The following is a 23,956-nucleotide window of genomic DNA, read 5'->3' on the forward strand; positions in this document are numbered from 1 at the left end:
AACCAAAAAATATTAATATTTCATTTCACCAGCTGCCAGGTTTGCCTGTAGTATGGAATTTCATTAGCTCATTTATTGCACAAAGATGGGATAAGGTGAAATACTAGTTATTAAAAAAACCATGAAGAAGGTATCTTAGGGGGGCTACAGTAGTCAGTCACAGGTGATGATGACTCAGTAAGACTGCCGTGTTTTGTAGCCAATGTGTTGTTTCACATTCTTCTCCTTGTCATCTGGGATTTGAATTATCTGGAATTAAAAATAGGACTGCTTTTAACTTAAAAAGAATTAGAATACTAATCTAGTTTATTTTGGATTTTTATTACAGAAAGGCATGAGACCATGATGACACCATTATTCATTTTGCTAGTGAAACATGGGTGGGAAAGGCAGATGCCACCTGCAAAGCTGTGCTGGTTGCAGGCAGCTCAGCACTCAGGTTTTCAGTGCCCCTCTGCTGTGGGTCATTCTTGCCTCCTACCTGCTGGCTAAGACATCCATGTGATGGGAACATACCCCAGCTCAGCTGAGGGCACATCTGCACTAGCTGCTCTGCTGGGTGATTTAGCAACACTCCCATTTGCCCCTGTTTTCCACGCTTTTGGAATGGTTTTAGAGTGCTGAGTTCTATGTGTGTGAAACTTAATTCATCTGGATGAATTTAGAGCTGAGACACACTCCAGAAGTGCAGCTACTGCTCTCCAAATGCCTGTGGGCATTCAGGGCACAAGGTCCAGCTAGGCACACATAGAGACAAAGCCTCCTGACAGTCTTCCGTAAAATTAGGATGATGCCAGTAATATATCAATGCTAGGCGCTTAATGAAATGTTAATACATATGTAAATGTCAGCACCCTGTGTTTTCAGTCCTGCATGCTACAGGTGTGGGTCCCCCAGAGTGCTACTGTCCTCTCCCTTGCCAATGGGCACTCCCCAGCACCCCCAATGCTCTCAGGAATGGTGCTTTGTCTGGCCTGGGCAGAGGTGGTGATGCTGGTTGGGCAGCTTCTAATTGTGTCAAACCCAGCCGTGTCACAATTTTTCATGTGCCTTTCATATATCTCTTTTCTGTGTGACCCCTTCATACCAGAAGTCATGCATGGTTGCTGCTTAATCTGACTGATGGTCATCTCCCATTTCAACACCATCAGCTGGGGCCTGATGGCATCATCCTCTTTCAGATGATCGATGTGGACAAATGCCTTTGAGGCAGTACTGTGTATTTGTTGTACATACACACTGCACACACTCACATTTGTATCCTAATGTGTGGTGTTTTCCAGACCATTGCTGAGCATCCCCCAAGGAGCTCAGGCAGTAGGCACAAGGCACGATACACAGGTGAACCAAAAACATCGGAACACTGTAAAAGGAAATGTTCAGGTATAACCCTGCAACAAGAGAAATATAAAGCAATGCACCTTTGAAGACAAACTGCTCACTATTTTGCAGCCATCTTGAGGGCTAGAAAATAAAATATATTGCACTGTGGGACGCTGCAGTTCTGCTGTAGGATTTCCTCTTCTCCTTTCTATTCCGAAACCTGGAAAGACAAATTAAAGTAATCAAAGCATTTCACTGGGAAAAGGAAAAGCAATGGAAATTAAACCTGGAGGGCCACCTTCTGAACACCACATTAACTGTAGTAGGTCTTCCAGTTATTCAGCTCCCTGTCTGCAAAAGGGCTACCCCCAAGCCACAACAGCCAGCAGAAAGGTCCCAGCCTTCCTACCATTGAGTTCAGGGCACTGACTGCAAGAACTGCTGACAATAACCCAGTATTTCCAACAACTTCTCAGCCAGGAAAGCTGGAAAACAGGAGTTCTCCAGTCTACCCCAGGAGCTGGTGCATTTTCAATTAGGCTGAAATCCATTGATGTCCCACCAACGTTTCACCAGAAATATAAGGAAACAGATATTTCCACGAACCACTTCACCTTGGAATTATGTCCCATCCAAAACAAGTACTTCCCAACAAAATTCACTGTTTCTATTCCAATGCAGGTCAGCTCCTAATATGCTTTAGCAATGTGTGTGTCAATCTTGTATCTGAGAGTAAAAGGCAACAGGAACAAAGTCATGATTAATTCCTGTAATCAACTGGACCTGTTTGGTAATTTATTTTTATTTATTATATTAACTGACTCTTATAATATGCATCCTTCCTGGGAGGAAAAAAAACAGATGACAAGTATTTTTAAGGTGTTCGTGAAACACTGTCTGAAAGATAAACCTGTTCTAAACCCAAATTCTACTGTCTCCAACCTACTGCATATCTGGCGTATTTGAGATGTTAACAGCTCCAGAGGTCCCTTGTTTCTGTGTTTTTCAGAGATGTGGGGTAACATGTATCCCTCACGTTTCAGATTTCAAGAATGGCTTTTGCACTATTACCTATGCGATAAGATCAAAGAGAGAAGGGATATCAGAGGTAAGAGTCCCATCTATTGGCCAGAGGAGGAACATGATAACTAAATGCTTTCTGAATCTTGAAAATTTTCTGTCTACTATGAAAAATTACAAGTAAAGAAAAATTACCAGGAAAAATAAATCATCTAAATGCTAATAATGGATATTAGTGAAGGCAGAAAATAAATTCTTCTTTTAGAGAGGAAAGAAAAGGAAAACAACCTATTATTTGGGAGAACTAAAAAGGAAAGAAAATATAATGACAAAGTAGCTAAAATACGCTATGGCATAAGTGCAATAGTTAAGTGGCTTTGCCTACAAATCAGCAGGTGCCAGACCTGAGTTAGAGATTTTTATCCTTCTTTCAAAGGAGTGGCATTTTGCCCTTGAAGTAGTGCTGATCTGTCCCTAGCCTGTCATTTTTTTACAGTTGGCAGCACTGATCACTAGCTGAAGGGCCACCCTCATGTTATTCTCTGCTCTTTCCTTGTACACAAGAGTCCAGTTTCTGTCCTATGAGTGAAAGACTTATTTCAGGTCCAGGTAGGTAAAGGCTGCCTCAGGAAGAAGCTGTTGCAAGAGGAATCAACCACTGTTTAGACTTTTAAACACAACTATGCTTTTGCTCCTGCACTTCCTGTCACGGCCTGCTGGTTTCTGTCCTGCTCTCCCAGTACCCAAACCCCTTCCCACAGGGACAATGAACTGGTGATTAAACATCACCATTACAAAATCTGACCTTGTTGGTGCAAGGATTTATGCCCTCATGATCTATTAAAAAGACATACTTGATAGTAAAAGTACATGAATCTCAAAATGCTTTATTACTATATCCTGTTTCTCTGTTTGTTACTCTAGTGGTGAGTTTCAGCTTTTAGAATGTTTAAATATAGGATGTACATGTCAGCCAGGCATCTAAACTCTCGCTCCAGTCAGTGGACAGCATGTCATGTACAGGTGCCTAATGAAGCTTGGGATCTCATCAGCTACAGGTCCTGCACTGTCCTCCTGCCTGCCCCATGCTGAAGTCTTCAGCAGTTCAGGGCATCTCAAATAGCACTAAACACTGATGCTTGAGGAATGGCAGCAGTCTCTAGCTCACAGACACTTGCAACCAGAGATCTGGAGCTGGGAGTGCCTGGTCCAGAATTTATTCCATCCTAGGTGATCTCTAAGGATTGAACAGCAGCTGGGGGCAGAACTGAGCTGTTCCAGCCCCCGTTCAGCAGATGCTAGAGGTGCAGAGTTTTACTCTGGATATTTTCACTCAAAATCTTGTCTTGGATCAACTCAAATCCAGAATTCCTCTGCTAGCAACCTTAACATGAAATTTAGGTTGCAGTACGTATTCACTGCCAGGAGACAACGCTATCCACAGCCACCTGGGATATCGTCTCCTGAAATGTAGATTTTGCTAGCTGCACACTAAGAGTTGCAGCAAGGGCAGGGTGAAAGGGATACCTGCTTCAGGTAACCTCTGAGGGTTTCAGGGGCTCCAAACAGGTGTTGTGCCTCTGCATCCCTCTGCCAGCAGCTACTTTCATCACTCACAAAGAGGGCCTATGGGACAGTGGGAGAGGGTGGGAGGTTAATGGGAGCCTTACCTGCACTGGGGTAGTGGATGACGATGACCCCAGTGTGTCACTTCATCTTGCTGTATACCACTGGAATTTCATGTTTTAATAACAGCAGTACGGCTGCTCAGCCCTGACAGGGCATGGCCACTGAGAAATCTCACTGAGTTTATGACTAATCCTGCTTCCCCAGTGCACTACTGGTTAGCAGGACCTTTCTCAGTCCCCTAGTGATTCTAATGCTTACATCCCAAAACAAAGGAGAGATATTTTCTTTTTCAATTGAGAGAAGTATTATTGATTCAGCATAGTAATTGCTGTATTCAGTAATTTTTCAACATTATATTTGCAAGGCTAAAAAGTAAAAGTAAAGCAATAAGGAGGAGGGAATCTTTGTTGCCTGTATTTTGATTGTGTGTGCAGTTGGGATCATTTCTCAGGAAACTCTTTCTAGAGGAACAGTCACTTTTAAATAACTCCTAATTGTTTTTCTCAAGTTTCAATTCAGGAAATTTTAGTCAAAGCAGAGACATGGTCTGTTGTATAAACAACAGGTCTAGCACTATCTCATCACTTTTATACTTAGGCGATTTGCTTTCAATAGCTTGTTAAGTGACATAACCAAAATCTGTCAGTCCATATTTTCTGAAGCGTAGGACAGAGACAAATGTTTGTTTTACCTGAAAATGTCTTAATTTGGGAATGTGTAAAATTGCTCTTCTTTAGCAGACCACTGATAGGTTTGGATTTGAGCAACAATTTCCTGGGATTTTTTTTCTTTTTAGTGTGTGTGTTGAAAACCACCACCAGCAACACAGGTGACAGCAACTTCTTAATTCTGAGCCAAACCACATAGTGCCTGGAAACCTGGACTTCTGCAAAGCATTTGATGCTGACCTGCACAGTATCCTTGTCTCTAAAATGTAGATAATTAGATTTGACAGGTGGACCAGGTGGTAGATAAGGAACTGGTGGGAAGTCACACTCATATAGTGGCAGTCAACGGCTCATGATCTGGGTGGAAACCAGTGATGAGTGGTGCCCCTCAGGGGTTGGTACTGGGACCAGTATTATTTAACCTCTTTGTCAGGGATTTAGTAGACACTCAGCAAGTTTGTGGATGACGCCAACCTGAGAGGTATGGTTGATACTCTAGAGGGAGAGGATGCCATCCAGAGGGATCTTGACATGCTTGAGAGGTGGGCTTGGGTGAAGCTCATAAAGTTTAACAAGGCTGAGTGCAAGGCCCTGCACCTTGGTGGTGCAAGGGCATCACCTGTGGGAATAGTCCCCAATATCAATACAAACTGAGGGATTCATTGATTGGGAGCATCTCTGAGGAGAAAGACTTTGGAGTGTTGATTGATGGGAAGCTCAACATGACCTATAAATGTGTGCTGCAGCCAGAAAGCCACAGGTAATCTTGGATGCATCAAAAACACATGGCCAGTAGGTCGAGGCAGGTGATTCTCCCTCTCTACGCTGCTCTCGAAACCCCACCTGGAGTGCTGTGTCCAGTTATGGGGTCCTCAGCACAAGAAGGATGTGGACCTGCTGGAGCAAGTCCAGAGGAGGGTCACAAAGATGATCAGAGGGCTGGAACACCTCTCCTATGAAGACAGGCTGAGAGAGTTGGGGTCATTCAGACTGGAGAAGAAAAGGCTGCAGGTAAACCTTAAAGCAGCCTTTCAGTACTTAAAGGGAGCCTCTGGGAAAGATTGGGAGGAACTCTTCATTGGGGAGTGTAGTGATAGGACAAGAAGTAAGGGTTTTAAACTTGAAGAGGGTTGGTTTAGCTTAGGTATAAGGAAGAAATTCTTTGCTGTGAGGGTGATGAGGGACTGGAACAGGTTGCTCAGAGAAGTTGTAGATGCCCCATCTCTGGAAGTATTCAAGGCCGGCCTGGATGGGGCTTTGATCAATCTGGTCTCATGGAAGTTCTCCCTGCATGGCAGGGGGATTGGAACTAGATGATCTTTAAAATCCTTTGCAGCACAAACAAATTCTGAGTCTATAAAACTGTTTCCTACCACTCACTCCCTCAGGATGGCGTAGGAACTGTGCTTCATGCTCCAGTCAAAAGTTCTTCCTCTGTTTTGGTGTGGCTCTTCAGAAAGTTTTTTGTGTCAGAACACAAGAGCAAATATACTGAATCAATCTAAAGCCAGAACTGGATATCTAGGCAAAAGCACAAGAACGGAACCTAGGGGTCTTCTCCAGTCATTTGCAGCTCATGAGCTTCACAAGTCCCGTAATCTGTGTGCATTTTAGGAAACCCCAGAGAATTTTTCTTCCATTAATTCATCAAATCAACCCTTAACACACACATAAACTCTTAGCATCTGCAACAACCTGTTGCAAGAACTGCACATAAAACTCTACTTCCAGTATGCTTTAAGAATATCTTACCTTTCCTGCAACTTTTGATATTTTAAATAGTTCAAGTGGTTGGATGTCTTGAAAGCAAAGGACCTGTATTCTAGACTATCTTCAATATTCTACTACAAAGCCAGAGTAAAGGAGAGTTACTTATTCTTAAAATTGTTGAGTTTTTTATTTTGTTTTAAGAAATGAGACTATACCAAATGGAAGCAGTTGAGCACACAAAGGTGTGGACATAAAACTGAAGTAGTGCATGTGTATGCCCTGCTCTCCTTACATCCCGGTGAAAGCTCTGGGGGTGAATTGCAGTTCACTGCAATTACCATGATGTACTCTGGCATCTCCTTTTCACCTTTCTGATCAAAAATAATTTGCAAAAAAGCAAATATGAAAAGGGAATGCAAGTAGGAGAAAACCAAAGTCTCTGAAGTTCCCTGCTCAGGCTGCCTCACAGACCAGCCACACTGGGAACCATCATGCCTGTGGTGGAGAGAGATAATAAGGTAAATATTGCAGTTAAACACACTGAATAAATACCAAAGTTTGCTGTAACTTGGCTACCTCTCACAGACCATCTCACAGATCACAGCCATGTCTCTGTCTTGCTGAGAGTAATGCTTGTTTTAGGCATGGCCAAGAGGAGCAACTGATGCAGGTGTACTGCCACCGTCTGCCACATGCATCCATAACTCCCGTTTTACACAGGTGGTCTGTACTGCCACAGAGCCCAGATACACAATGTGGAGGAAAATTAAAACCCCCTTTTTGTTCTTTTCTACTCATGAGCACCAAAGCAGGAAAGGGCAGAGACTAACACTCACCTAAGCAGTAAACTTGGTCACAAAAATGCAGCTGTAACATTTTGTATCTTAGAAGTTGCTGATTCACAAAAATATGAACATCTCGTTGTGATGATCAAAAAAAATCTCCAAACCCTAAAATACTTTCTTTTTGAAAAATTGTAAAACAGGGCTAGCAGCAGCCTGTTTAATACTATTCAGTACAGTGGTGCTCAAAACAGGAGGTTCTGCATTATGGATCACTGATACCTTCATAAGCAGCAAGGAACAAAACGTTTTTAAAGGTAATGTAGCAGAAATGTGTATGCAGAATAATGCTTTTAAGGGAACTAAATATGTATGTAAACAATGGTTTGACCTCTATTTTTCCATGAAAATTGCCACAGCTGTTTTCTTCAGAAGGCTTATTAAAATTGCATCTTTCTTGGAGAAAGATTATATTTGCTCTTATCCTGATCATATGATATCAGGTGATGTAAATTGATACAAAATCCAATGTTTGGATCAATACAGTGATAATAACACTAGGGGAACTGAAAAAGTGGATAAAAGCATCACTCTCCACAGAAATGTTGATTCACTGACCATCTGTCTTGCTTCAGCTAAGTGCTTCACCACTTTAGTTTGGCATTAGACAAGTCAGTCAATAAATTAAATAACTGAAGTCATACTATAATTCTTGGCTACCCTGCTCTACTTTTTTTAAGCTGTCAACATCTAAAATGTCACATGTATTCCTTTTATGGGCATATAGTGACTTTGTGCCAAGTCCTGCCTACTCATCCTAAGCCTGAACACAGATATGTAACTAGCAATTATAGTCTTGGTTTACTAGTCACCCAAACTGCAATAAGAACTCTTCAGTTTAAATATGTGCATTAAATATATCTCTATTTATTTGCTTACCTACTTATATGAACACAGTCTGCACTATACATACTGAGATAAAGAAGTTGTTAGCAAGACACAAATTCACTTGGCGTGTTAAAGCACTGTGCACATATTCTGCACTCAGAAACAGAAGAAAGAGAAGACATTTAGAACTTCAAAATATCACAATAAAAGGTTCATTTTTACAGGCCATTAGGACTCTGTTAGTCTCATCTATTCATTTTCAGACTGCCCTCAGACTGAAAAGTGAGTATCTAAGAGGATGTTTTATTAGACTAAAAATCCTTACCAACCAACCAACCAACCAAAAACACAAAGAAAAACAAAACAAACAAATGAACAAAAAACCCAACCAAAAATCAACCCAACAAAGAGATTGTGATGGGTGCCTGTCACACAATTGGAAGCTTGAGAAGAAGCTCAGAATGATTTTCATTTTTTTTTTGGACAAATTTAAAGCACAACCTGCAGAAAGCAACATCTAGAAATATTTTAGTGATGTGACAAAGCATATTTATTGATTTTAGAGTAAGAGTAGCTGTTGACATTCGATACTCTCGTTGTCTGCATAAAGAAACTATACCTAAATAGGAGAAAAAAAATTATGTTATTTCCTAGATGACAACATTTCCATGTTGATCACTTAAATAACACCAGATGCTGAAATAAACATTTAAAAGCTGTCTACTGGAGACATCAAAGTCTGAGACTCCAGGACAGCAAAGAAAATAAGCAGCTGATTAATAAGGTAGTATAGTATAAACCTTCTCATCATTAATAAGACATACAGGCCTGTGCCTGGTGGGTTCTAAATGTGCTCCTGCAGTTCATCACACACTTAAAGCCCTTGTTTGGCAAAGCATGGGATGACCCTCCCCAGGAAACTTACTCAACCTATGCCGGAGTCCTTGCTGTCAGTGCTGTTCAAATCTCAGCCAGACTTAAACCAGCCCTGTGAGCATGGGCTGTATCCTCATGTGGTGTGCACCCATATGAGTGGGCTTTAAGGCAAACTTGTTAACAGATGGACAGAATATGTTGAGTGTTACCCAAGAGTGACTGTGGCAAGATCCCAGAGACCAGGAATGAGGCAAAATGCTCAAAGAAGCTGGTAGTACATATAGGCAGCAGGAATCCTTGCAGCAGTGTGAGTCAATGCAAAGATGTTCTGGAAAGAAGTGCTGTTTTAGTGCCTAATCATTCTTGTGAAAGGTAAGCATGACATCTCTTGGGTGGAATAAATTTGTCCCTCTAGACTACAAGAAGCACCTACATCTCCTTTTGAAGCCCAAGGATCCTCCTGTTGGAACAGCTCTGCTCACAGGCTGAGTCCTACATTCCTCAGAATGGGATAAATGCTGTGCTGGATAAAACATCAATGGGCCCAGGGACTGAGCACTGCTCTTGTTCTGCAGAAACGGTGTTTGTAGGAAGAAGAGGTAGAAGATTCTTTTTTAAATTTTTTTTAAATAATAGAACATATCAATAGATGAGTAAAAAGTTGGGAGCAAATAAACTTTCAAAATCATATTTCAAGATAACATGGAAAAACATCCAGAAACTTACAGAGCTTTTTGCAGAAACAAGGATTATGATTCAGAGTCATGCAAAAAAAAGCTTAGTGGCTTCCCTGTAAAAATATTTTAAATCCCACACTAACATGACAATTTTTTTTTATATTTAACTGCTAAACAATTTTTTATTTCTACCTTTGGTAGCCATAATAATTCATATAGGGTTATTCCCATGTAAGGGCTTTCTGGGTTTATGGTAGAATATTCAAGTGCCTCAGTATTTATGCTACATCTGTGTTTAGAGAAAAGTAGGTGTTCAGAAAAAGTTGCAAATAAACCCTCCACTCTCCCAAACACCTTTCAACCCCCCCGCCCTCCCCAGGGCGTTACTTCCAGATGTGACAGCTGTTCTGAAACCAGCGCTGGCAGACTGACACCTGGTGGTAGCTCTGGTAGCTCTGCAAGCCTCTGGATTTGCTTATTTTCTGTGAAATTTTTTATTTGATTAGCTTTATTTTATTTTTTGAGGAGTGTTTGGAACCAAAGTTGATGTAAGGAACATTATTTTTACTAGAACTTCAAAAGTAGGAAGCCTTGAAAATACAAGGAGGTTAATTATACAACTGGATGTCAGTCTGGGAAAGAAATACTAGGTAACTGCTCTCATGCTTACAGGTGCTGACAAAATATCTTTAAATGACTGAAAAATAGTTTAATCTTAACAAATTGTAAAATATCACATATGTAGTTTTAATATTTCCTAAATCCACAGTTTTTGATTATAAAATCTACAGTCAGCAAGTAGGAGTCTGTATGATCTTTTCTGTGTTCAGAGCATGGTATTTTAATCCTGTAGACCTCATGACTGCAAACACCATGTTGTATTTTGGGAGTTTGCAAACCATTTCCCGCCCTTGTCCACAGCATCTATGCAGTTGTGATTACCTAACTTTTGGGGCAGACCCCGCCCATTGCCAGCCACACAGCACAGTGTATTTGCCCACTGGCTTCCCATATGGCCCAGCACAGCAACCATAACATCATGCTTATTCATATCAGATCATGCATTTCATTATCTATGGATATATGTTTCTCTCCATAGATACTAAGCCATTCTTCTGCCTGCTGCCACACAAATTTAATCTGCTGCTCCACTTCAAGTTTATGCTTAAATACTGTAGAGAATTGGGACTTTATATTTCTTACTTTTGAAAATGCAAAAAGAATATAAGTAATTATTGCTCTCAGTACAGCATAAACATATTTGTTCACAATTCCTTTAATTTCTAAGAGATTTTCAATTTTCATTATTATTCATTGTCTCAACAGTTTTGTCTTTATTAGGCATTCATAAAAAATACTTCATTATCATCTATAAAGCACAGTTCATTAGCATGGCTGCACTGTGAAGTCAGTTGTTTCTTCATTAGCAACAACTACTCAGAAATTCAGGCTTTTGATGCTTGTTTGAATTACTTGTATCTTTTCATTTCCTTGGTTGTGTTTCTGAAAGATTTCATTTTTTCTACAGCTTTTTACATTTATGAATATCCTTGTAAGTCCTGCACTTTTAATTTGTGTTGTATTTTGCTTGCAACTACATTAGTTGTTCATAAAAATGCATCAGCATAGAGTTTATTCATAGGCTTCATCCTACATTTTTGAGTACTAATCTATTAACTCTCTCTATTCCTTTAGGCAGAAATGAAAACATTTGTCCTCCAGCATGGTCCAGAGAAGAAGGTATAATTTTGAAAGCCCCACACTTTCACTGGCCTTCACTTGGATGCCTGGTAACACCTATATCAAAAACTACATGTGTGTAGGGTGTGTGAGACACAGAGGTGTCATTTTGCAAATATAATCAAATTAATCAAACCAAATGACTGCAGAATGATTAAAAGTTTATTTTTCTTTGCTTGAGTGTTGCCTTTCACCTTGCCAGATGGCAACCCATACATACTTTCCCTCCTAGACCACTGGCCTTCCCTCCAGGCTGTGGTACCCAGATGCTCCTCCTACTTCATGGTCAGTGGGAGTTGGAGATGACCTCTGGTGCCCAAAAGGACCCTCTAGTGCCAAAGAGGACGCCCAGCACGATCTGCTGCACCATCGAACTGCCTTGGCCCCCAACAGCTCTGACCTGCCTCAGTCTTGGCCTCCAACTTGCCAGCCACATTCTACTTTAATTTGCTTATGAATAAAACAAATATTTTTCTGATTGTAAATCCCTGATCTGACATTGACTGTAAATAGGTTCCTTTCAAGAGCTGCTGCCCTCAGGAAAAAGGTCTAAGAAATGTTGCTGAGCGTATTTTCTGTTTCCAAGTGTATTTTTCTTTTTATTCCATCACTCTTTTGGTATTTTTAAAGGTTTTTTTCTGAAATGGAGTACATTTCTTATGGGACAGATGGTTCAAAAATTTTAGAATTACATAAACCAGGGAGGACAGATTTGTTGAACCTTCCCTCTATATGCATCTCACTCTTTATAAAGAACCTGAGCACAGTTACAGCTCACACACACACTCCTGGGTGCAAGATTGCTCCTCTTTTCTCTATACTCCAGTGGTACACAAATTTAAAATACATGCTTGAAGCCAAGAACAGTCAAGGCTGGTGTCCTATGTCTTCTGCTTATATTTAATATGAGGTAATATGCCTACATTCATTACAATGCAATCAACCTCCACACAAACAGTTAAAATGAAATACAAGCCCTCTACTTTCACCACAAACTCAGGCCAAGGTAAAAAACCCAAAGCCAGCTGTCCAGCTTTCAAGAGGAGCTCACTCGCTGGATAGAAAGAGAGGAATTTTGTTGACATGGAAACCTGTAATTTCAATATATATCTATAATTGACAGATAAAATAGCAAGATGAGAGAGAACTTAAAAAGTCATGATCAACTACAGTTACGAGACAATTTTTAATACCCAAATATTAGTGGTGAAAAAATTAAAACTGTGACAAGGGAATTGTTAAAACAAATTGTTGTTCCAGTCTGTTGTTAGAGGGCTCAATAGGAACATGAGAAATGAAACAACAGTAATCTGATGCTGGAGCATGTTTCTGTATCTGTACTCTGTTGCTGCTATAAAAAAGCCCTTCTTGTGGATTTCATCTATGCATATTCAAATGAGAACTGCTGTCCTTAAAAATTTCAACCAGAATAGATGGCAGAGAGGGAAAGAGGATGAAAGTCATAGAGGTGCAGAGAGACAAAAGATACAGCAGCAATGCAAATGCAGAGGGTGCACAACCACAGTCATATCTGATGACACAGGCAGACACTAAATAGCTCCAATTTGGGAACAATCCTTGGGACAAGATGCTGGTAACCACCCTTTGGTAACCACCCTTTAGTCATCAGACAAATCCATACTGGAGAGGATCTGGATTAAGCAGAGGGAATGAAGCTTTCTGGACATTGCTGTTCATGGTAGGCAGAATTCTTCCACTGTGGCTTTTTTTCTCTTTCTGGGGCATTTCAAAGCTACCAACCTGCAAGTTATCGTATAGGATGCTTAGACACATTGTATGTCTTATTAGTTCAGGCTTTGATAACAGCTCAACACTAGATCTTATTTCCTTGTAGAGAAATCTCTAAATAAATATGTGGCCCATCATCAATCCAAAAATAGAAGGGCAGAAATCACTAGAACAAGTTAATATTTTCACTTTCAGAAGTGACAGGTTCATTACCTATAAAGAGAAAATAGTTGTTACACTATTGTCTTTTCTTAATATTTGCACTTAAAATAATTTCTGTCCTTGCTTTCAGCTGTTCCACTAAAAGATCTGGGCATGCATCATCCTTCACAGATAGACAAGCATTGTTATATGGATGAAGGCAGAGATCTAATTAACTTTTCCATGTCCCATCTGAAATTAGGAGGTGGAGTTCACAGCTGGCTTCATTTACTGTTACAAATATCTGTAGTGCAAGGTCATTTGTATTTCTCCCCTTGCCAAGTCTGGGGAGAGCTGGTGATGAAAAAAATAATAAAAATGAAAAGAAACCATTAATTTGTATGTAAATAAAGTAAGCATAATAAAGACTAGCTGAAGTTACCACCTGCTGCACAGCTTCTTCACAGAAATATAGTAGATGTATGGGGGTAATCTTGGTGTTTGATGGTTATTAGTCTATTCATTTTTCCAAAAGTCAATGAAAATTTGAGGCGCTTTAAAAGTTGCAGTAATCATTTATTTTTTTTATCCATTATGTGGATACTAGTGAGAGCTAAGGGAGAAGAAAAAGATATATGTCCGAGATCACTTTAAGTATAATAAACCCCAAGAGTTAAATGACAAACCCTATTTTATTTCACATATTTTCATTTTTAATTGTGCCTTTTTAATATTCTTCCTCTTTTATTTTGTAAAATACAAAGGGCCAGAAGCTCCCTCACTGGGAAAAAAATAAGTATTTTGTAACTGTGTTGCTGATCTCTTCATCATTATTTTTATGGGCCTTGGAAAATTGCGAAAGAAAACAGATAAAATTGTGAAAAAATAAAATAACTGCCTTCCTTGCTCTCTGTGCAACTGCTGATCATAAGGAAAGAAAGGCACAACTTGAAGCATATCTTCTCCTCTTCCCCAGCTCATTACAGACCCGCAGGTGTGAATCCCCGGGCAAGACTGCAGACAATGTCAGATTTCTAAGTGTGGAGGGTGTTTTTAATACAAGTCTTACATTAGAAGAAGTAAAACCTTGGGGCATAAATACATCATTCTCTTTCATATCATTTAAGCTAGCTGAATGCTTCTTAGTGTTCAGTAAATATAAATGTATTTTGCCCCAGAGCCAGAACATGCTACAAAGAAGTATTGTTCTCCTTAGGATGAAAACCTAGAATGTATTTCAAAGTCTGCCTTAGACAGACAGTCTGTTTAATTGGCAGAACGTACGAGAAGCCTGGGCACTTTTCCGCTTTGTCATGTGCAAGTTTTCTAATTGTGCAGCCATAGAGACTGTTGTCACTTTGACCACAAGTTCCACATACTATGGAAAGGTTGTACTCATTAAGTTGGCTGTGGCTGGGTGATAGAGGTGGGAATGGGATCAGGAGGAGAAGAGCACTGGCCCCATGCTCCGTGCTGGGCTTATTAACCTCTCACTCTGTGTCTTCATCTTCCTGCTTAGGCACCAGCCTAAGCATCAAAAATGGCTCATTTGAGCTAAAGAGGTCAGAATACAATGAGACACATCCCGAGGCTAAAGCCTGAGATAGTTACAGCTCCCTCTGTGGTCATTAGCTGTATCTTCAGTTAATGAACCTTAGCCAATCACCACGCCTTCAGGTGTTTTAAAGCCAATGTGACAGCTATGGGCAAGCATGAACAACATTGCATGACTTCTGCAAAAAATGAGCAGTATTGACACACCACAAGCACAAATGTGATCAAATCCTCTAATCTGTGTTGACTTCATCTCCTTTTTCACTGACATGACAGTGATTCGTATGCTGTGCCATTGGGACTCCAATAACTGGAACAGGCATGGACATGAATAGATATCAGGGCCTGAACTACAGTACCTGGCTCAGACAATCTCTCTCAGAGGTAAGCAAAATGAAATACCGTGTTGCTCTTCTTTTCTCATGTAGACAAACTCCTCCTAATGAAAATGTTGAACTTCACTGTCTTTCAGGCAGTATATCTGAAGCCTCCCCACTGCTGATTATATGGGTCTGAAAGGGTGTTTTGGGAAGTCTGGTGAATTTAGTCAGAGGATGAAATATGCTGAAAACAAGTTAAAAAATGCCCCTCTTTTTTTCTTCAGAGCTATTTTTATTCTGTGTATATTTCAATGCAATAAACATCTCAGAAAAACATCCTTTATATTTTTCCTCTTATCAAAATAATTCCCTTTGGCCCTCATAGAAGAGTTCTGGAAAATGTATTCAGAGCCTGATCACATTTTCCATCCCTTTTATATTCTTTTAATTAACAAAAGTAGGATTGTAGATGCCTTAGGAGTTGGATTCTGCTTATTCTCACTAATTTCTGAGCCATATTACTGTGTCGTCTACTGATCCCGAGGACATCTGATACTGGAGCTGCACAGCCTATAGGACAGCCCACAGGTGGGGTGGCAATCCTTTCCTCTTGGAAGTCACTCATTGTAGCAAATCACAGATCCTCCCTATGACAAGTTCAATGGACAAAGGATACAATAAAGGAGTATACGACCCAAACATGGGTTTTGCTTAGGCAAAAATACATTAAAATCTTTCCATGATCCATCCATCCAGTGATGTCCTTTCTGTCATATGGTTTTTCACACAGATTTTTAGCTGTCAGCCTGGGTGCATATCACCAAGCCTTGATGCAAACCTCTTCATTTAGAATCAGACAGAAAGCACTTTGCCTGAAAGGGGTTATCTGAGGTGCCTTTTCTCTTAAACACCCATCTTAGGAGACGTTTCAGAGGGAGTTTTCATATACAGATTTGGAGTTTGATGAATTAATCTCTGAACTAGTCAGCAGACATTTCTCCTAGTTAGCAGACCAGACATTTCTCCTTGGCATTTGAATTATATTTCCATCTCCTTATTGTTTCATTTTTCATGCAGCATTTCAGCATAATCAGTTTTATTTGTTTATTCGTTTTTATGCTAGTTTATACAGAATTCTCTAAGTCCTCTTTCTATGTTGGTGAAATACTGAGCAGGTGCAGATGTGGCCCATCTGTGAAACGGTCATTTATTTATATGAGGTAGACGGAGAGGAAGAAGGAAAAAGAGTACTGTTTGCCTTCTTTCTACAAGGAGCAGATAGAGAGAATAAAGAAGAGGAAAGTTTTGGCTGTAGCTGGGATTGGAAGTCATGGATTTGGGCATGCGTCATTCTGAACATGTGATAGTCATGTTTTGACATTTTCTCATTTTGACAAAAAAGGTCTAAATTTTGCTATTCCAAGTACTCCTTCAGAGTGACAAAGAAACACTATATTGAAGTGCAGAGGGCTGAGCTCCCAAATAACCATGTGCATTCAGAGAACTGCTTCTTCTTTTCAGTGAAAACACAAAATCAGAAATGTGCAGCAAAGGCACTAAGGATAAAAGTGTTTGCTAATGGTAAGAGGCCATTTTCAGGAAGCACATAGACAAAATTTGCAGCTTGTCGTTCCCAGTAGGATTGTATATGCATGTTTTGCACATTTCATCCTAGAACATACATTGAAACGGGCTTGATGCTTTGCTCATCTGCAACTGCTGCATCAGTTCACGATGTGAAGAAGCACAGAGGCACTCTGGCAGATGGGTCTAAGCACGCCCATGCCAGAAAATCAGCATCTGAAATAGGTTTGAATAAGACGCGTAGATAATGTGAAGGCCAATACAAGCCTTTTGGAACCCCCTGCTCAATTAGCTTTGAAAGCAAAAGCTGCTAAGATATGCTCTGTCCTCAAGTATCTAATGCAATTCAGCCAATTCCAGTACTTTCAAGGTTTTCTGTAGCACAGAAAGATCCTGTTGATAAACTCCTTAGTTAAACTTCGGTTTTAACTACAGTGGTGTTCAGTTAATTCAGTCACATAACATCTGTGTAACTTAGGCAATTTCGCAAACTTTTAGTAAACGCTGGGTGCTGTTTTGTTTTTTTGACTTGGCTCTTTGTATATGTCCCTGGTTGCCAGAATAAATGAACCTTGATACAAAAAACTCTTTAAAATTTACCTTAAGAGAGAGTTCAAGTACTGGGTGGGGTCTCTGAAGAATTTAAAACCATCTGAAGGCCGTAACTTAGAAATGAATAAACAACTTAGCCAGCTATGGAAAGTAATTTTTATCTGTGACAAATTTGTCTTCCTTCTTTTTACAAAACGAAAAGAGTGCTTTTTCACAATTTTCTACGATAAAAATGTTTCTCATCCTAAAAAAACTTTTAACTTAGCTGTAGATTTTGCCAGAAGAAATATATATATATATATAACTTATGTAACTTCTGCTGATTATATTCAGATCTTAATTTCATAAAGAAAGTTTTTTGTAATGCATCAGCAGGTTAATCTGTATTAGTTGAAAAATGTTTTACAGTGGAAATAAGTATATATTACATATTGGGGGTGCTGGTGGATGCAAAATTGGACATGAGCTGCCGGTGTGCAAACCAAAAGCTACATGTATCCTGGGCTGCCTCAAAAGCAGCATGGCCAACAGGTTGAGGGAGGTGATTCTCTCCCTCTGCTCTGCACTGGTGAGACCTCACCTAGAGTACTGCATCTAGCTCTGGGGTCCCCAGCACAGGAAGGACATTAATCTGTTGGAGCAAGTCCAGAGAAGGGACACAAAGATGATCAGAGAGCTGCAGCACCTCTCCTATGAAGACAGGCTAAGAGAGCTGAGGTTGTTCAGCCTGGAAACGGCTCCAGGAAGACCTTGTAGCAGCCTTCCTGTACCTACAGGAAAGTTGGAGAGAGACTTTTTACAAGGGCATACAGTGATAGGACAAGAGGTAGTGGCTTTAAACTAATTTTTTTTTACAAGTGTGATAAAACATTGGAATAGGTTGCCAGAGATGTGGTGGATGGCCCACCCCTGAAAGTGTTCAAGGTCAGGCTGGATGGGGCTTTGTAACCTGATCTGATTGAAGATGTCTCTGCTTACTGCAGGGGGGTTGGAACTAGATGACTTTCAAAAGTCCCTTCCAACTCAAACTATTCTATAATTCTATACATTCTTCTTTAAAAAAAATATTTCTATCTGGAAGAATCAAAACGGGAAGCTGGAACTACTATCGATTCCTTTTTGCAATGACAGTAAAGTGTGCATTTGGATACCAAGTCACAAGTCTGAAGGTTTTCAGGAGAGATGGAAAGAATATTCTCTTGGCATCAATGGCATTACATATAAATCATGTCTCATATCTGACTTTAATAGAAGAATTTCATTACCAATTAATTTTTTTAAGGCACCATTTCATTTTTTTTGTCAGTGAATTATCTATTACTCACTTGAAGTCATTACATTTTTCAGGGAAAATCTATTTATAAGTACTCATGAAGCAAACTAATTGAAAACATAACTAAATAGAGGCCAGAATCTTAAATAAATGACAGATGCTTTCTCCATAGATTAAGCCCATTAAGCAGGCAACGCTTCTCACATAACTTTTCCAAATAGTCCTATATTACCATTTTGCCCTTGACACTGACTACTGAAACCATGTCATCCTCTGAGAAAAAGTAGTATTTCAGTCCTGCTTGGGGGCAAGAGGAGAGTCCATGTTTACTGCGGCTGGCACTGGCCCCTGGCCATTGTGGAGGTCTGCTGCCCCTTGCCAGTCTCAGCCAGTGCCAGTGGGGGCACTGGCCCTGGCACTGACTCACACAAGTCACTGCACAATTTTAGGATGCAATGTTAAAGTCTTCCTGCCCTCAGTTTTCTTCTTGCTATCCTCTGCTTAAAATATTTTTAAATGGCAGAGTTCCTTGAGAGGGACTGGGAATAAGAAAACTCCTCCTCCATCCCTGGGAGCAGGCTTACCATGGTGGCAACAGAGTTTGCTCCAGATGGCATGCTGGGGTTGGCATGTCCCACAGGAGGAGCAGCATTTAAGGAGACGATGCATGGGAGTAACAGATTCAAGGAGATGAAGGCTGGGAAACTCAATCCCTACAGATACAGTTCTGGGGTGGTGCTGTGCGGGATCCTGCTTTCCTCACAGAGGCTCCCTGGATTGCGCAGCTCCATCCTCCCTGTTGGCCCATGCCATGCCAAGCTGGTCAGCTGCCTGCCCACCTCTCAGCTTAGCAGTGTAATGACTGGTATATAGTATTTTCTAGAATAAATACTAAAAATAAATAGCATTCACTAATAAATGTAAAAATTAACTAATTAATATACTGATTAATATGTTTAATTAAATAATATATTAACTAATAAATTAAGTATTTTCAGCATCTCTCTTTATTTGCTTCATTTCCCAATATTTTCATTGCCTGTACACATTGCCTGAATATTTAAGTAAGGAAAAAAAGGCTGTTTCTAATAGGGTTAACTTTTTTAAACCAGCTAGTACCAAAGCCCATCATCAGCTTCCTCAACCTGCTGCCATTCAGGGCTGCTGAGCCGTGACAGCAACTATTAACTTCAGGCCTAAATGTGGTGATATTGCCCAACACGCTGTACATATCTCTCAAATCTCTGTTGAGAAAAACTTTTCCATAAATGACATAGTGATGCTGCCTCACCAGCTACTTACTCCAGAGCTGGGCATCAAGTCCATGGACCCTACATCTGCTGCTGCTGCAGTGGTGTCCCAGAACATTTGTGTGAAGACTACATGGGTCACTGTGCAGTAGCTGAAGAGTAACATGGTCATAATGTCACCTCACTCCAGTGTGATTTTCTAAATTATATCCCCTTTGATATTTGCATGTGTATAATCAAAAAGGCAGAAATAATTGTAGCATGTGTTCAAAATGGCACTGCCATCTAGCATTCCCCATATCTTCAGCTGGTCTATTATTTTTTGCTCCTTATAATCTTATGATAAAGAATTCTCTTCCTCTCTAATTAATCCAACATGAATTGTCTACGACTAGTGTTGAACAATATTGTGGGTTTCCTCTCCACCTCAGATTCTCCCTGCTTAGCACCATACCTCCTATATACAGCCCACAGGACAGTGCTGTGTGTGCTGCACCCCCTTCCCAGCACACAGCACAGGGTGCTCCTCACTGCACCCACTTCTGCTCCTGGTAGAAGCTAAGGCTACTATCACACAGTAAGATCAGAGTGAAGCCCACCAGGCACAACAGGGACAGTGGAGCCCAGATGAAGCCAGCTGAAACCCTCCCAAAATACCAGTACTTATTGACTGACTGTAGATATGAGGAGGTACTCACAGGCATGGGGAAAAAAGGCTTAGAGACAGAACTTGAGGCTGTGTGTGCCTTTTTACAAGAAAGTCAATCTCTGATGTTATTGTAGAGATCTTAGGAAGAGAGCCCTATTTCAGAACGCCTATGGAAAAAAAAGATGGAAGTTTAAAAGTAAGCTATTAATTCTCAAATGTGTCAGTACTGAAAAATGAGCAAGCAGACCAAATAATCTCTTTACTTTGTAAAAGCAACCTCTAATTTTCCTGTGATGCCTTGGGATTAGTTCACAGCACAGACATCACCCTTGAAAAAATGCAAGTCACCCTGTGACCAATAGGCATCCTCTTATTCCAGGAAGATCTTGCTTTGCCCTTTTCAGTAGCAAGCTTATCAGTGGAATAAATGCTCAGGCAATGGATGGATTTGGGGATTAGAAGAAAGGTTGACTCGTGATAGAAGTACTACTGTTTGGACATTTCTATTGCTCGGAATGAATGTCAGCAGTACATGTTCAGCTATTCATTCAGAGCACCCAGTAACTGAAAAATAAAATCTTCCACTGTGAAAAACATACACTAGTCATTCCTGAATTAGAAGCTGGCAATAACAACACTAGCAGATGTTTGGTTTTTTTTTTAAATGCCATTCTATCTTTTGCTGATTAATTTGCTACCTATAAAAATGTCAACATGAAATCTTCTGGACTAGAAAACTCCCACACATTCCAATACTAAACAGTAGTGATGACATATCTTCTTTGATGGAATAATACTCTTTTACATATCATTGGCATAAATGTCATTGTAAAGGCTTAATGAGGATGAGGAAAAGCACATCAATATCAAAACATGTTTGAATCATTGGTTACTTAACAAACAGGAAATATGTAGATTTAGGCATATAATTCAATGGCTGTAGTGAAATAACTGAATTTATATTAATACAGCCATGTTAAACTTGAATTCTGCATTTGCTGTTAGTAATTTATTTGGGCTTTTTTATCCCGATTTGTCTCCATTACACTAAATAAATTACAACCAGAAATCCACACACCGGTAGCATTGCATAAAGATTACAAAAGCCAACTTACTGTACCTAAATTGGTAGTGGCATTGGAATGATCACATAACATTAAAACATGCATTTGCACTTAATTCCTCCCATTTTAGAGGAATAGAAAAGCAAAATAGGATGATCTTTTGTGAGATGTGCTACAGGTCTGGAAGTCAAATGCAGAGAGAAGTGAGGAAAACATGACAGTCTGAGTAAGGGTGGGAAGAAAATTTCTGTCTACATCATATTGATCCTTTCAGCAATCACATGAATTGCTTCCTTCTTCTCTTGTTCCCACCCTTCCCTTTTCCCATCACCTCATTTCTGTCTAGCCGAGGTGTCTCCAACTAACATAATTCCAGACTTTGCCCTAGGTGAACTTCTGTGCCATCAGTTAAGCCCCACTGAGGTTTTCAAAGCCACAAATTTTGGATCACCATTGCCAAAGATCCAGTGGCCTTTCTCCTTTCCCGTAAGAAAACATGGCTTCTCCTAGTCATGCAGATGGAGGGAACGACATTCCTCTACATCATGTAAAGTTTCTCTTGGCTATCCAATGCATCTTGTCCAACTGGGATTTTTTCCGAGTCCTTTGCAACACTGATAATGCCTGGAGACCTTCACATCTGGCTCCTGCCTGACCTCAACAACCCATGTTGTGCTAGAGGGTCGTGCCCTACTATGGGTAAAAAATAAGACAGTGATTACTTATTCCCATTTTAAAATTCCATGCTGTAGTATGTCCAGTGAGTGCTCTAAATGCTGTTGACAAGAATTTAAAAGCATAAGAAAAAATGTTTCATCCAAACAAAACAACAGCAACAGATCTTTTTCATAGCTGTTCAAACCTTCAGCTAGACTAATTCCACTCTTAGGCATGCCTTGGTCTTTCACTGCATCAGCCCATCAAGTTGCGCAACAATTTCTGAGCACAAGTTTTGACTTCTCCCTATCTTATAAAGTAATAATTTAGAAATCTTGAAGGAAAAAGAGACTTCTGCTCTTCAAGGAGAGCATGAGCATGTTCAGGCACTCAGTCACAATGGCAGGGGATGCTATCAAGGCCCCAGGCATGTCTTGCATCACTGGTTAAATTCGTCTTTTGGTTTTACAGCCTCCAAATTTCCTCCAGCTCTTCAGACAATGATAATCATTTTGACACGATTGCAAGAACTTGCTTTTACCTTAAACAAAAGATCTCTCATTGGAAGGTAATCTTCTGGCTACTTAAATCTGTTTTCTAAACTGACACTGGAATTATTTATCAAATCAAGGCAGGCTCTCTGGGTGGGATTCAGTTGCCAGACATGGATGTCTAGTGCCATTTTAGATGCTTTAGGGTGTTACACCTGGCTGTTGCTCTAGACACTTGGGGTTTTGCTGTCATATCTCCTATTTAGTACCTAAACCAATGCTAGAAGTCTGTATTTACATACCTGAATGATTCATTCTGTCCTTTCCTGTAACATCATCTTCAAAGATATTTGAACATCATTGTAAAGTTATTTTAACTCTGTATCTCTGTACGGCTGTTCTTCTTCTTCTGCTCTGCACAGTATTGATCCATTTTATTTTCAGCATGCCTCTCTGTGAAGGGTAAAAACCTGGTTAGAGTTCTTGAGTGGAACTCTAGCTGGAGAATGGTTACAATTTCCCTTCTTTATAAAATATATTCACTTTAACAACATCAATCACAGGGGTCCCTTCATAAAAAAAACCCTATTTATTATTAAACATCATAAAATCTATTTAAAATAACTTCTAAAGTGTCTAAGAGGCTTGAAAGAATCATAGTCTACCACCTACCTAAATATATGATGAATATTCCTGTAAGTTTCTACAGAGTTATTTTCTGAAACCCCACCAAATTCTTGACATCTCATGCTTCTAAAGAAGCATGGTCCAAAATGAAGAATTCAAGCACTGTGGCTTAATTTTACATTGTAGTTTTTTCAAACAATATTCTGATAACCTCATGGCCTCAAGATCAGCTTTACTTAAACACATTTTTCCACAATAGCAAATTAATTTATTCTCAAAAGAAGAATGGAAAGACATTACACAGAGTAGACTGGCAGAATAGAACGATGTAACAACTTGCCTACCTCTGCTTTCTAGTTATGAAGCATTATTTGCGAAGTTAAATTCAACATCTGAAAGTAAGGCTATTTTCTCTGGTAACTGGTGTTAGAATGGACCCTGGAGACAAAAGTTAAATCAAACTGCTGTTCCACTGCAGCTGAAGTTGGGAATTAAGTAAGTTTTATGTGGTGCTGGCCCATCAATATATATTCATAATTCAAAATGGTAATTTTTAATTTTGGTTATGGGGAAAAAAAATCAAAAGCTAAAGTTGCAAGCAGAAAAAAATATTGTTAAACAGAAATGCAATTTAGTATAAGAGAATACATTTATTTTGAAATGTAATTTCTAGGCTCATATCCAAGAGGCACTTTAAACACATAAGTAGAGTGAGACTATATATATGCTGGC

The 23,956-nt window shown here is 39.8% G+C and overlaps 1 long non-coding RNA gene across 1 annotated transcript; it reads right to left on the reverse strand.

Moving 5' to 3' along the window:
- Positions 1 to 125: 125 nt before the first annotated feature.
- On the reverse strand, positions 126 to 23,655 carry LOC120323512. Its single transcript, XR_005564027.1, has 4 exons — positions 23,569 to 23,655; positions 22,900 to 23,050; positions 1,422 to 1,543; positions 126 to 249 (listed from the first exon to the last, which is right to left on the reverse strand). It is a non-coding gene; the product is annotated as an uncharacterized LOC120323512 (long non-coding RNA).
- Positions 23,656 to 23,956: the final 301 nt, after the last annotated feature.

This window comes from Pipra filicauda, unplaced genomic scaffold, assembly GCF_003945595.2.
Source record: "Pipra filicauda isolate LSUMZ 115617 unplaced genomic scaffold, ASM394559v2 scaffold279_size1008630_pilon, whole genome shotgun sequence".
Classification (NCBI taxonomy): Eukaryota; Metazoa; Chordata; class Aves; order Passeriformes; family Pipridae; genus Pipra; species Pipra filicauda.